The sequence below is a fragment of the Nannobrachium achirus genome (genome assembly GCF_963921795.1).
Source record: "Nannobrachium achirus genome assembly, chromosome: 12".
Lineage (NCBI taxonomy): Eukaryota > Metazoa > Chordata > Actinopteri > Myctophiformes > Myctophidae > Nannobrachium > Nannobrachium achirus.
In genome coordinates this window covers 40,167,199-40,183,304 of record NC_137832.1, presented here as the reverse complement: position 1 = coordinate 40,183,304, position 16,106 = coordinate 40,167,199, and the positions used below count along the sequence as shown (strand labels likewise).

The 16,106-nt window shown below is 40.4% G+C and overlaps 1 long non-coding RNA gene across 1 annotated transcript; it reads right to left on the bottom strand.

Annotated features, from left to right (window-relative positions):
* Positions 1 to 13,383: 13,383 nt before the first annotated feature.
* On the bottom strand, positions 13,384 to 15,869 carry LOC308295807. The gene is made up of 3 exons (XR_013962586.1): positions 15,751 to 15,869; positions 15,063 to 15,115; positions 13,384 to 14,022 (listed from the first exon to the last, which is right to left on the bottom strand). It is a non-coding gene; the product is annotated as an uncharacterized lncRNA (long non-coding RNA).
* Between the last annotated feature and the right edge of the window lie 237 nt (positions 15,870 to 16,106).

The following is a 16,106-nucleotide window of genomic DNA, read 5'->3' as shown; positions in this document are numbered from 1 at the left end:
CACACACAACCTCTCACAGAGACCTTTCTGCTTTCTCCACTTTCAAATCGGTTTACCCTCTTTCTTCAATAATTCTCATACTAAATGATAACAAAGACGGGTAATTGGATTTTATGGGGAAACTTTCCTGCAAACTGACACTTTTCTGACCCATGCAACAAAATGACATGTATTAGTCTAAAGTGCTGACTGTGGCAGCGGATTGTGGCTTTGTTGTCAGCTGTAGGCAGAATACGGGCAGAGGTGCTCTGAAGCAACAGTTACACAGATGTGTGTAGCATTTAAGAAGCAGATTCTCAGTGTCTCCCACTGTTCTTTCTCTTGACAGAACTAAGACTGGGGCCAAGATTTTGGCATATACGATACGATAGAAGAATGTCAGTAAAGTTTGGATTGAGGAGAAGGGAGGAATCTTTATTAAATTCAAAGTAAAGTGTGTGAGAAACACAAGGTACTGCATGGGAAGTGGGAGATTGGAGGTCATCATAACAAGGTTAAGACTTGAAACAGCAAACACCCTACAGGTTTATGTGATCATTGCCAGGCGGAACGGTCTGTGCATGCTGCCAGTAGGTCAAAGAAGTAACACCCTGCATTTGTTACAGAACACAAGTTCTATGTGTTTTGATTTTGGGAAGTTAAGTTGTTGTTGGATCTGGCTAGCCACACCGTTATAAGACCAATGTCTTGTTAACTTATTTAATTTAACATTTTTAGGATCTAATATTTGGTCTATAGCCGATGTCAGCTTCAATTTACATAAAACATGTTAAAGCTTACTCTTCCTGCGAAGTTAGATAATTCCTCTTCTTTCTATCCACTCTGATATATTCTTCTCTCTCTGTCTTGTCGGGGTTTTTTATAATCTCAATAATCAGAAGAGCTACCCAGCTGTAAGCCAGTCTTCAAATCATGCTGTGCAATTCAACCAATAAATCATTTTAGCAGGGCTGAATGGAGTGGTGAGGACTCAATGGTACAATCGTCTTAAAATGATTGGAGGGCTGTCTGATTTGGAAAGAGTAAAAAGAAGATTGTCTACAAGGTGCTCAATGAAGTAGCTTCTGATTTCAAACCCATGAGGCCATTACATTTCTCAGAAAGGAAGAAGAGCTCCTTTCTTTCATCACAACTAGTAGGCCTATTACACTGGTGGGATCAACAGAGAAATGGGTTGCTGTCAGGGTGAGTGCCATGGCGATAACACAGCCTAGATGACATCTGACAAAATGAAAAGAGGCATTTAAGCTTCATGGGCTGCATTCAACAGCTTAAATCGAACATTTCTTTTTTGCACACTAGTGGCTTGTGCTACCTAGGTACCTCCCTGTGGATCTATCTACCTTGTGGAATTTACCGCTCTATGCGAGTGAGTCTGTCAACACGATCTTGTGGATCTACAGTACCATGTGAATTTTACCTGTGAAAGTTACAGCCAGTTGTCGACTACTTTGAATGTTTACACTTTATTCCATGTACAATGCGCTGACACTCATTTTAATGTCTAACCTCATGTACTGTAGGCCTACATAGTGTTACAGTAGCCGCAAATTGCAACACTAGATCTTTTTATAATCGGTTGAATCTAGGTTTGCAATACCTCCCATAGGGATCAAATGCATCAAAACAGTTTTTTGCTATCTGATTGTGTTAAACGACGTCAAACTCACCAATATTGCGGCTCTATGGAAAGCTTGGAATTTACTCTTTCTATCTGCAAAGTGTTTGTTTCAGAAAAATCCACAGTAGACATGTTAGGAGCTACTTTCTATCCAAGAAATTTGGTTCAGGAGATCATTTTTTCTAAGTCCTGGAGTTTGGAAGCGCTCGTGGAAAATGCCTCAACGGTCCTGTGACCACCTGGTTCTAAATGTCACATAATGCTGCAGGAGGCAGCGGGACATGGCGTTATAGAAGACGAGCGCTTCCGAAGTTCAACACTTAGAAAATAAACCATGTCTGCTCGGATTTCTTGACAGAAAATAAATCATAACAATGATACGGTGGATTTTTCAGAAACAAACACTTTGCAGATAGCAAGAGTAAATTCCAAGCTTTCCATAGAGCCACAATATTGGTGAGTTTGAAGTCGTTTAATACAATCAGATAGCAAAAAACTGTTTTGATGCATTGGATCCCTATGGGAGGTATTGCAACCCTAGATTCAACCGATTATAAAAAAAATCTAGTGTTGCAATTTGCGGCTAGTGTTACAGCTGGATTATCCCTTTACGATTATTACGCATATTACTTTAACCATTATTTTATGCTTTAACTATTAAATTAAATGCCTTCTAAATCCTAAAAACCCATGTTTCTGTGTCAGTGGTTCTCAAACCTTTTCATGTCAAGGACCCCTAGAATGATGTGTTTGGCCGCCGACCTCCATCTCAAAATATTATGTATCAGGGACCCACCAGAAGCAAGTTACAAATGTTCGATTTAAAAAAGACATTCAAAGATTTGCAAAAAAAATATTTAAAAACAAATTGCAGATCTACAAGTGCGCAGCATGGCACTCGGTGCAAGCTTGTATATCTGCTATTTTTCATTGGCCAAAGTGGTTAAAACATTCCAGGTCTTAAAGGGTAATGTAATATATGCAGATTTCTTAGATTTTTGCGTATCCCTGTTTCTCTTTAATCTTTGATTTATTTTTCCTTGCTCTCCTTGCCCACCTGTTATTTTCTCTTCCTGAAAGCAAAAAATGGTGGAGTGCACAGAAAAAACAATTTTCACCTACTTCTTTACACCTGTGATGAGACAATAAAGTTGATTCTAAATACTGAGTGACTCAATGGTATTCTGGCCATAACACTTTCAAGAGCCACATTTATGAGAAAGATTGATGTGATTGCTGCCACATGAGAATGTGAGTGATGGAGGCTGAGAGAAATGGGTGGACAGACAAAGATAAGATTTTATCTGAGCCTGGAGTCTCAGATAATATTGGAGTTTTGGAGCCGCAGGTATATGAAAGTAATTTCATATTACATACAGTATGAGAGGGAGAACACAAGATGACCTGAGTCATGGAAATGGGCTGAGGGAGACGTGCAATGACTGGTTGAAGGGCTCGCATGGAAATTGGAAAGAGAATAAAGGATAATTGGACAGTTTTATGGATCGAGTTGTCGTAGTGAAAAACAAGACTGAAGAATGAATGCATGTAAATTAAAGGGTCATTAGAGCAGTTGTTGTGTTTAATGACGTTTGTTTGTCCTTGGCTATAAAGAATCATGCAAAAAGGAGAATAATGTACAATTACAGTACAGACAATGTACTATTATCTTCAATGAATGGCTCCCAAATGACTCAGAGCTGATTGACTAAGGTTGATGATGATGATGATGATGATGATGATGATGCTGCTGCGAGAGTGTGCACTGCAGCCAACATCAACTTCTCTACTCAGGCTCTTGAGCTCTGCAGTGCTGTCTGCAGTGAGGTATAGTTGGCAAGGCAAGTTTACAAAGTATAGCACATTTCATACACAAAGATGATTCAAGGTGCTTTACGCAAGGCTTAAAACAACATATGGTACTTAACAAAGCTTGAGCTTTAGGATACATAAGGATAGGGACTTAACACATCTACTGCCTTTGAATCTGAAGGGATGCTTGGTGCCTTGGTGCCGCGCCGTTTCCTCCATAGGCCTCCTCTATTATTTTGAAGGGCCGGAAGGGGGTTGTTTTACGATAACGTCATCTAGTCACATGACAGTGTGAGCCCAGAAGAGAAACATGTCTGCGCCCAGCCCGAGTCTATAGTGTACAGTATGGAGACCACTCTTTGTATGAAAATGTCTCTTTTGAGTAAATGAAGTCTCTTTATGAGCCTCTCAATGGATTTACTATGGAGGACGTTCACTTCGCGTGCACGCCCGATGTGCGTTGTAAACAAATCGCGGACATTACCGATGCGGGCGGGAGCGGAGCGACGTACAGTAAGTAATAATACCTTTACTGTATATACAGTAAGATTGACAGTCCTCACCGTCAACGGCACCATGATTTTAACCCTTTCAATGATGGTGAGGATTGTCAACGGCAGCAGAACTGTTAAGGGCCATCCACACAAAACACTATACTGTAACTAACTATAACCATAACCATAAGAAGGGGACCATTTCCCCTGCAAGGTTATTTTTTATTTCTGTCGTCAAATCTTCAGAAAAACGAATATGGCATTAGATTGTGTGTGTGTGTGTGTGTGTGTGTGTGTGTGTGTGTGTGTGTGTGTGTGTGTGTGCATGCGCACAAGTGTGTGTGTGTGTGTGTGTGTGTGTGTGTGTGTGTGTGTGTGTGTGTGTGTGTGTGCGTGCATGCATGCGGCATGCACACAAGTGTGTGTGTGTGTGTGTGTGTGTGTGTGTGTGTGTGTGTGTGTGTGTGTGTGTGTGTGTGTGTACGTGCGTGCGTGTGTGTGTGTTGCACTGGGTTCTCATTTACACAAGGCTACAGAACAACGAATATGGAGGGATATTTGTTCACACTGACAGGATTTTCTCTCATGTGCTCGCCTTCCCTATACCCTTCATCTCTAAAGCCGGATTTATACTTGGATGTGTGCTGGTGTCGTGCACTGAAAATAGCCCATGTGCAACAAAGTATATCAAACCCTTATGGAGTACAAGGAATCCATAATCACCACATGCAATACTTGTGCCTTTGCATACATCATTGCATATTAGATCACAATGCTCAAAGATAAAGACTTTCAAGAAAATAACCACCATGATTTATTAACACAAAATCCTCACCAATAAACCTACTATAGAAAAAATGAGAGACCTTCCAGAAGAAGGGACTGCACACTTCAGGGAACAGATATGGACAACTGAACTTACTTACAGCATAATTAATTAGCACTGTGCTGTATATATAGACTTTCCAGAGCAAATGGACCAAAATGGACATGCAGAACAGGTCCATATTAAGAAACAAGCACACTAATGTAAAAGACACGTTAGATTTTCACACATCATTTCACAAGGAAGATTTTCACAAGCAGGAATTTCCACAAATTCTCAGATTCTGTGGCAGATGGATGACAGCATCACACATTGTACTTGTGTGCATGCATGCACACACACACACACACACACACACACACACACACACACACACACACACACACACACACACACACACACACACACACACACACACACACACACACACACACACACACACACACACACCTGAAGGCATCTTTGTGTGTTCATGCATGTGAGTGAATTTACATGTATTTATCTATATGCATTATAATGTAAGTAAGTACATATATGTGTATCAGTGTACGCATGCGTAAGATGTCTATTCGTATGTCTGTGAATCTCAACTGAACTGCTATACTGTACCATGTTTGGGCACATGAACAAGTAGTGCATTAAATATCAAAGAGCAGCTAGATTATTTAGAACAAAGTGTCAGAATTATGTCAGCGCAGTAAACAAATATTGAGTGAACTGATGCCAGCGAATATGATCTGTCAATTAAAGAACATATTAATTACAAAGGAAGGTTCAGGGGGCCAACTTTTCCCCTTATTTGTACCAACATATTTCAGAGGTGTATTTCCATCTCCATGCCACAGGGTATAATATCAAGTTAGGCAATGCGTATGGTGTGCTAGTATTTTTATTTTCATTTTTGGTGCCGGAAAACTAATGCTACTGGGTGGGAAGGGGAGTTCGAGGATGGCTCTTCACACAGTAGAACCAGTAGAAGCATACACACCTTTATCATTTATTTAAAAAATATATATGAATGAGTATAATTAAACTATCAATTAAAAATCGTTAAAGTCATGAAAGAGTACTTGATGAACAGCATCTCAGGGTGTTCATCAAGCTGCTAATATAGAGAGACAGACAATAGCCTACAGTTGGACTTGAGACAGTGCTGGACTTCAAACAAGAAAGTTCTTTGTTCTCCTTCTTGTTGTGTGTGAAGTATTTCAGTTTTTCAGAGACCGCAAGATACTGTGATAGACTCAAGAGCAGGGCAAAATGGGAGGTGGTGAATGAGTAGGGGGGAGAAAAAGAGAGCGAAGTAGAGAGAGAGGGAACAGGCAGCTGATGTTGATACGTAATGAAAATAAAGTTATGAGTGAAAACAAAAGAAGGGCTTGTACCAGGCTTCAAACAACAGGACCTGTTCTGTGTCCTTTGCCACTGTGTATGTATTTGAAAGCTTAGAGAAAAAGTCTCTCTCTGCCTTAAGAGCTCCGGCTCCGCCCCGCCTCCAATCACTTTGATTTACTTCAAGGCAGGCTGCACTCCACAAGATGAAGGGATTTGCCTGAACCTCCGATGAATCAAAGAAAAAACAAATCTAGACTTTTTCACTTCACAACAGTTGCTTTTCACCCACTACAGGGTGGAAGGGTGCACAAGCTGTTTGTGAGAAATAACACAAACAACATACATCAGAAATGCAGGAATGGACAGAGACGGACAGACAGGGGGCATTGGCTTTGTGCTCTTTGTGCAACGTGACAGTAATTTAGAGTGTGAATCCCTGTCTATGAAGTTAAACATTACTCTAATAGACCACGGAGTGGGGTTATAATGTGCAAGTGTGCCTTCACGTTAGCTACACGGATTTTCCCTGTGTATTGTTGGTTACTTCCTGAAAGCTGAAAGCCTCTGAGTCAAAAGGCCCGACTGAAAAACACTGAGTTAAAGACATCATACAATCAACCCCTCCCCTTTTACCATACACCCAACACTGTGGGTGTGGCTAACTCAGTTTGTCCAAAACTCACAAACATTTGTACACATTCTATCTGGGGTCATGTGATCAAGATGTATGAGAACAGGTTTTCATTTACCATTCAGATTAGCGCTGATTGGCTCCCAGAATTTGTGGTTTAACAAAATGTGAACGCAGCTTTATTTGATCCAAAAGCAATGTTACTTCCACGTATGCCACAAATATCACTGTTTTTGCAACAAGTTAAGTAAAAATGCCCCCCCCCCCCCTTTTTTTTTTGTTTTGTCTATAATTCCATCAATACTGTACAGGACATATGGAAGGTGTGCCAGGTGTATCATGACACATTTGTATACATAATTTTGAAGGTTTACTGGTCAGTGCACAACCCTCTCCATCCAGCCCCATGTCAAACTGATCACCAAAGCAGCCTTTTCACACATTGCCTGCCTTCGTCCCACACTATCCCGACCCACACTGCTGCAGAGACACACCTTCACTTAATAATAGCCTGCTTAAATGCATTGTGAGCTCTATTTTCAAATGGTCGAAAGATTTATATAGGGTTGAAGTGGGTAATGTATGACTATGTTTTGTAAGTCAAAATCTACAAAGTAACTAGTAACTCAAGTTTTCAAATAAATGTAGCCGAGTAAAATTACAATATTTTGATCCAAGATGTAGTGGAGTAGAAGTAAAAGTATTGGAAATTGGAAATACTCAAGTAAAAATACCGTAAATATAGTAAGGAGGCCCATCAGACTAAATCTGCCTTTATAGTTTCTAGGAGAGGAGGGAAATTAGCTTTGTACCATAAGTAGGTGTTATAGAACTCCTAAATAGACAAAACCAATGGGTGACCACCAAAAAGGGAAGGCCTCGGACAGGTCTGGGATAGATGACACACTGTTATTCATCTTTTATTCATTTTTGTAATTGCATTTTATGGAGGCTTGTGGACAGTTATTATGTGGCTGTAAGCTTTCCAAAGCCCATTTTCTTATAGAATAACATTCTGATACAGCATATCAAATATGTGCACATCCACACACACTCACATGCACGTGCAGTGCATGTGAGTGCCCGGCCCGATGCGCGGTTTTCCCGAACCGGCGCGAAATGTTCGGAATCTCCGTGCGGAGATGATTGTTGACATCAGGCTGTTTCTGAGGAAACCGGCGCAAGCACTAGCTCATTGTGACATCACATCATAAAAGGCTCGGACATCACGTACGCCACATGAGTCAACAAAAAATGCCATGGTTACGTATTGAATGTCATCAATATGACGTGTTCTGATGTTCATATATGGGCTTAAATGGACACTGGCAAATGGCCTGTGTCCATATGACAACAGGTATAATGGGGTTTGCATTAAAGGGGGAACCGGCACTGTGTCTGCAACACAGTCTGCAGCACAGACAGATACAGAGATCTCCATATATGGGCATAAAATGGATGCAGACAGACAGATACAGATATCTCCATATATGAGCATAAATGGACACAGGCAAACAGATGGTCAATACGGATCCTACAGAGATCTCCATATTGACGTAGACAGACAGATATCTCCATATATGGGCATAAATGGACACATGCAAACAGATGGTCAAAACGGATCCTATGACAACAGGTATAATGGGGTTTGCATTAAAGGACGGGGCATTCATTGTTCCCGAGTTGGCCAGGTCGCCGACTAGATGTCGGGCGGCCGAGCTTCTAGTATCTGAAGAATGTCTGCATCAACGTTGCAACTGTCTGATAGAATAATTGTTTTGAGATTGCTTGCAATATGAAAAGGCATGTGGGGAGTGGGGGGAATTTGAAATACGTTATCTCTTATGCTTCAATAATTACAGAGAACTAATTATCTTATGGTCATTGAAAAACATGGCTACCTGGTGAATATCAATATGTTTAAGTTTTTAGTGCGCGTACGTGTGTGTGTGTGTGTGTGTGTGTGTGTGTGTGTGTGTGTGTGTGTGTGTGTGTGTGTGTGTGTGTGTGTGTGTGTGTAATTAGAAACTAATTAGGAAGCTAATTAGGAACAAACTCAATAAATTGACATGAAATATTGAATTTCTTAACTTACAAGTTTTCTTGACTTTTATTCAGAAATAGCAGAGTGCAGAATGCCCAAACAGAGCAAAGCGGTGTAAACAGTAATGTTAAACATCTCAAGTGACTGAGTGACTTTTGCAAAATATGGATATAAAACTATATGCACTAATTACTGTGGCGGATCCACAATTCAAGTTGAGAATGCCAAATGGACTGGGTAAATTACATCAACACATTTCTGAAAATATGTTTAAGCAACATGGGGAATGTAATAACACCTTTCCTGAGAGGTAAGCTAATATTTTCTGTTTATGGGATGTAAGCCAAAATATAATCTCTTTGCTGGGAGGTAAGCCAAAATCTGCTTTGCTGGGAGGTAAGCAAAAAATAAAAGAAGCGAGCTTCTACTTTTTCTTTTTTTTTCTTCTTTTTGTTGTTGTTGGTAATGGCTTAATGTTTGTTCGAAGCTATAGCCATATACAGTTTAAACACATTTTCCGTATCCATTTCGGTTTTAAGTTAGCACCACTGGTGTCCTGTTTTGCATTCTGCATAATTATGCTTGAAGTACACTTACAATATCTACAACAGATTCCAAAATGTTCTGACATTAACAAACTTTGTTACTACTGGTAAAAATAAATCCTCATCTTGGACCTTACAATGCCAAAGCAAATCTATTCAACGCACACTATTTTCAGACTGATTTTCGTCTACAGCAAAGATAGCATTACTTGAGCTGTGAAGTGATTACAAAACAATATTGTAATGATGTTGTCTGTGTATGTATTATGCACTGACTGAACAACATTCCCTAGACAGCGGTATGTATGTACACTCCATTCTTTTCATGGCGTGGGCCTTCAAAGTCTAGCAGCAGTCTGTCTATCATGATTTATGTTTCACGATTTGTCAGCTGGTGATGGGAGGTGCTGGGTGAAACAGAAAGTTAGTAAAGGCAGTTTTCATCACAACCCTCCTGTGCCAGCTAGGTGATTCAGCAGGTTCCAAATGCTGCACACGGACAGAATAGATGAGAATTCAGGGGTGGGTGATCAAAATGTATTGCTCTAGCCACCCTGAAATACATAGGAGCACAGGCACGGGTAAAGGCAAGATACAGAAGGTTTACTCGGTAGCAAGTATAAGAACAGAGACAAGACAGATAACTCACTGATTGCTAGGGCTGTTATTCACCATATTCCTGGCCATTCTATGGAGGCTGCCATTTTCCTTTTACAGAGGGCGCTGGAGCATTTTTCTTTGTGTGCTGCTTCATAAACATCTTTTCACTTCCTCCCAAGTAAGGAAGTGACATGGAATTGTCTGTTGCCAGATTTTGCCAAAGAAATAAGCCCAACAGAAGCAACTACAGTAGGCTATACCACTTTACATTTACATTTAAAATAGCAGATCAGCAAGCTCACAATGTGTCACATTGCGACACATTGTGAGCTTGTATATTTGCAATTTAAAAAATATTGAGGGAAAACATTTTTTTGAATATTTTTGAAAAGTTTTAACAACATAAATCTGTGTGGAGGTCCCTGGCACCACATATGTTCAGATGGGGGTCTGCGACTATGGACAAATATGTGATCTGGGGTCCTTGATATGAAAAGATTTGGGCACCACTGGTTTAAAAAATATTAGAAAGTAACTATTTTTTTAGAGACACAAATTGCTTAGCAGACATGGCAACCCAGATACATTCAGAGCCCAGAGCCTAGAACACCAACTACTGACACTTTAATGCAAGGACAACAGGAAACCAAATGATGTTTTTCAGGCCAGCTTTTTCAGCCTCCGTCTCTTTCAGGATATGAACAGGAAGCCGGGGGCGGGGCCAGGAATAACGTGAATACTGTACACAGTACACGCTAGGGCACAAGCGTGTAACACTTAGGGGCGACGGCTCAAGACTGGAATACAAATGAAAGACATGCAAGGTGGCAGAAAAGCCGGGAAATTAAGGAACACAACGGCTCCACTGAAAGCGTTCTGTAAGGCTGTCACCACCTGGTTGGGTAACTGCATCATTCGCAAACAGAAAAACCTAGAGAGGGTGGGGTGGACGGCACATAATGGGTGGTGGGCAGTGGTGGAAAAAGTACTAAGATCACTCAAATCTATTCTGAATATAATGGTCTACAAGAAACAACCAAAACTCCAGTGCAGAAACACAAGGAAGGATAAACAAAATGAAAAGTAAATGGACAATCCGGTAATCATGGTTAAACCTGTAATCTGACCCTCCAAATGTTTTGGGAAATATTCCTTAGCGTGACCGTGTGTGTAGCTACCGGTATGCGTTTATGTGTGTCTGTAGCCTGAGCCTGGCCTGCAATACCCCTGTGTGACCAGAGAGGTGCTGTTGAGCAGCCTTGAAATGTACTAGCATGCATGCACGCACACACACACAACACAGCCTTGAAATTAATGGACACCATCGCTCAGTTCACACTGGTGTGATTTTTTACATACATTTTAAAACAAACAAAACATCTTAAAGTTTTGAAAGAAGTAGTGAAAATAGACGATCTACAAGCTCTAGTTTGTGTCCCGGGCAAGTGTGAAATGTCTTTTTTGGATCTTGAGCTAAAAGGTTTGGGAACCACTGTTCTAGTGTGTCGATGCTTCAACGTTTTTCATTTGAAAATCAGAAAAGCACGAAATGAACTCATTTTCCACCAGTGCCAAGAGGTGGCAAGCACCGCACTTTGACAAATGCACACACAGACACATCGGTTTAATATACAGGTGCGTGTCTGCATATTAGCCAATTTTAATACAGACAGCCGCAGACATACGACACACAGTACACATAGTGTGTGACAGTATACAGAGAGTTGTCCAGTAAAAGAAATAGCAGATAATGTAATCTATGATATGATTTGCAGATTTGGTTCACTTGCTGACACACCACAAATCATTTCACTTGTAGCTCTTGATGTTCCACAGGAGCTATTATCCAAATGTCATCGGCCTGACCCTCGACCCATAATACCTGCTCCATATTCCTGGAAAGATTATGTCATATGAGACCATTTTATATTCAAATTGGCTTAAGGGAGGACTGGACAGCGGGAGTGCAGCTACGCCCGAATATGGTGTGTTGTCTAATCTCAATGTGTCATCATGGCATCAGCCGCAAACAAATCACTCGACTCCATATATGGGCATAAAGTGGACAAGGACTGACAGATACAGAGATCCGGTTGTCCAGAGCCAAAGATATCCATTATGGTCATGTGCAAATATGGGACTGACTGACTTCAAACTCTTGTGCTCACAGCGCAAAAGACTCGAGGGAGGGCGGTGCCCGCCGTCGAGTAGTTCTGATATCCAGTTATCTAGAACTGCAGACCCATTCAATATTCCCATATATGGACATTCCAATATATGGGCATTTATACAGGGGTCAGGGATCTCCATATATGGGTATAAAAGGGACAAGGACTGACAGATACAGAAATATCCATATATAGGTATTGTCAAGATGTGGAAACGGAGGTGTAGGACTCAGGTGCAGAACAACAGTCTCAGGCAGAATAGTGAAGATGCTGGGGTTTTATTTAACAAGACGCAGAAATACAAGGAAGGCAAAGGGAAAACTAAACTGGGAAAACTAAGGGAGAACACTAGGAGATAACACACTAGAATACAAAATACTCAAGGACTAAAAGTACGTAGATAACAAGGAACACAGGACTTTACCACATCACAAACGACGACGAACTGACAAGGAACTGAAAACACAGGGGCATATATATAGACATGGACTAACTAGACACAGGTGCAAAACATCAGCTAATCACAGGTAAGACAAGGCAGGTAACAGAAGCTAGACAGACAGGAAAACACTGGGAGCAAAAACTACAAAATAAAGGTACACTGGTGTAAAGTCAAACTCAAACAGCAACTAGGAAACAGGAACCCACAGACTACAAAATAAGATACAAAACCCCGAGGCACAGCAGTGTACAGAACTACTTAATACAGAACAATAATACAAACAGAACAGGAATATCAGGTTAAAGTCCAAAACTAAATAACAATGTCACACATGTCCACGGTCCTGAGGAGCGGACCGTGACAGGTATGGGCATAAAAGGGACACAGGTAGACAGACAGAAAGAGACATCTCCATGTATGGGCACAAAAGGGACATAGACAGATGGGTACAACGGGTATTCTGACAATGTTCAGACATATTGGTCGGATCGGCGGTGCGACGTAGGTGTGAGGGCTGCGTAACGGCCAGAACTCTAGATGTGAGGGCCGCGTAGCAACCTAAAACTGCACAAATGCATGATGTTGATTGATTGATTGATTGACTGACTGAATAGTGAACATAATTTATTAAGAGTGTGCAAAAAGTACAGAGGTACACTAATGCTAAAAGGATAAAAGATATCAAGACATAAAAAGACATACTGGTACAACACTTTACAAGAAATCATCAATACTAGAAACAGTAAAAGTATATTTACAGAAAAACAGTGGGGGGTAATTTCTTTTGGCAAGCTAGAAGACTTGTCTAGCAGCAATTTTTTCAGCAAATTTTGATTTAGTCTTAGTCTTTTGAATAACACACCATTTAGTCTTAGTCCTGTCTTAGTCTTCTGAAATTGTTTTAGTCTAGTCTAGTCTTAGTCGACTAAATATCAAAAATATTTTAGTCTTAGTCTTTTCTATTGATGGTATAAAAGGGATTATATTGTGTGGGCCTCCTAGATATGGGCTTAATATTGATGGGCATAAAAGGGATTCTATTAGTGTGGTTGCCTTAACAGGGCATCATCTCGGACTCAGATGTTGAGGTCAGCTCCATATATGGAATTTACTGAATTACTGAATTTCCCCCTTGGGATAATAAAGGTATCTATCTATCTATCTATATGGAGATCTAAGTGATGATCCAGTAATCTCCATGTATGATCTTTCATGAGGTGATGTCACAACAATATGATGTCACAATGTCAACAAACAGGTCAGCAGCTATAGACATTGAGGCGTTAAAAGATACGTACAGACAAGATGTGCCGGTTTTCATAGTTACCGTAAGTGCGACCTACAATCGCAATAATGAGCTGGGATTAGGTGAGGTCATAGTTGAATCTGAAGTGCAAAACAAATTGCGATTGTATTTAATTTTTTACAAAAGGTAGATTGTTGGAATAGGGCTTAGTAGTTACTTCTTTGAAGACATCTCCACAATGCTTGGTGTTGCCTCCACCTACAAAAACCAAAAAACAACAACAACGATCTAATGAACCTACAAACATTGTTACACAATGATTAATTAAAGACAACACACAATTACATTTTTTTCAAACATTTCACACAAACTGAATGAATGACAACTGAATGACAATTGAATGTCTACACTTTCGCAACTGTTTTGATTGATTGAAGACTTTATTAGAAGTTTGCATAGGAAAAGGTACAGTTTCATGACGGTACAGTTCACTGGTACAAGGTCTACTAAAAGGAGATCCATGAAAAGACTAAGCTTATTTCCACTGGAAACCATTGAAGTATCTCATATAACATTGAATGACAGACAAATAGAACACAGTACTATGCAGTAGATATGTAAAGAAAAATAAAACAGTAAGTCTAAACAAACAGTATAAACAAAGAAGGGGCAGGGAAGGGTAGGGTTGGGCTAGGTTAGTTTTTTTACCAGTTGCGAACGGCTGCTGCCTGTAAGTGGTTTTTCAGGGCAATTTTAAAGGATGCTAGTGATCCACACTCCTTTATGACCTTCGGTAAGGCTTTCCACATTTTGGTGGTATAGCAGAAAAAAGAGTTTGACCCTTTGTTGGTTTTGACTCTGGGTTGAAAGTGATCTGTGGCGCTGCCTCTGGTGTTGTAATTATGGACATCCTTAATGTTTATAAAGTATTTTATAAACATTAAGAAAGGCCATCTTATCTGATGTGTTATTCATTCAGTGAATATACAATACTGTGCATCGTTCTCCCACCCGCCTTAGATTCTGTAACTAATAAATATTTCACATTTTATTTTTATTTTATTTTTTAAGACCAACCAGTTGGACTGTGGGGCTCGGTATGGCAATGTTGGAAGATCTGAGCAGAGAGTATCCTTATAGTCATGTTCCCTAAACAAATCAAGTTTAATGATCACATGTGTGTTTGTTGTGTGGGTTCTGTTCATACAGTTGCTTATTTTTGTACTGTATGCCTGTGAGTGTGTACTGTATGTGTTTTGGTGTTATGCATGTGTTGTGTCTGAGTGTTGCGCGAGTACCTTCTTCCTAATGTGAGTCTTCCATTTGTTATCCAACAGAATCTTCATAGCTTCTACAGACAGAGAGGCAGGCATACAGACAAGTAGACATACAGTATAGACAGGTAGAAACACAGAGAGTGACATTATACACAAAACATGACAGGTTGAGGCTGTGGAAATAAATAAATAAAGTATATAGACATTTCAACCCACTGACATTTTTCTGGTGTAAGCATTTTCTGTTAACTTAGGTGTTGACTTCTACTTGACTTCTACTTCAGTTAGTGGTTCCTTACAGTTCCCAGAATTCCACCCAAGAACCCGCAAAACAACATGTCTGTGATTGTGTCTGCAGTTCTGCACCCCTCACTCATCATATGTCTTGTCAGAAGTTGTCGCTCAGCATTCTGGGCTATTTGGGGCTACTGTGGCTATAGAAACTGCTAACAATGCATCCTCTAAGATGGATCTCTACCTGTGTGATTGCAGAAAATGCTGAAAGACGTTCTCGTCATTTTAATTTTTAATTTGAGGGGGTGACAGGCGCTGGAAGTATATCCTCCAAGTGTCTAAGCTTTGTGTGTGTGTTTGTGTGTGTGTGTGTGTGTGTGTGTGTGTGTGTGTGTGTGTGTGTGTGTGTGTGTGTGTGTGTGTGTGTGTGTGTGTGAGGTGTGCGAAGTGTGTGTGTGCGTGCGTGCATGCTTACCTTCTAGTTCACTGTCTTCTGAGCTCTCTCTGTCAGACTCCTCTCCTCTATGCTTCCCTTTGACTTTCTCTCTTCTACCTCTGCCCTCTCCTCTCTCTCTTCTTTGTTCCTCCTCAGCTTTTGTTCCTCTAAAAGATGAAGTAATGAGAGACAGAGGGAGGAGAACAGGAGCAATACAGTTCACAGAGATTGGGAATTATAAAGATAGAACAAACATAACATAACAGTATGTCATGATGAGCCAGAAACACAACACAACAACATTTAATATACAGTAAATCCTTCCAGGCCACTCACCTAACACATTTCCTTTTATCGTCGTTTGAACAGTTCTAAATAAACACACAAATGCAGGT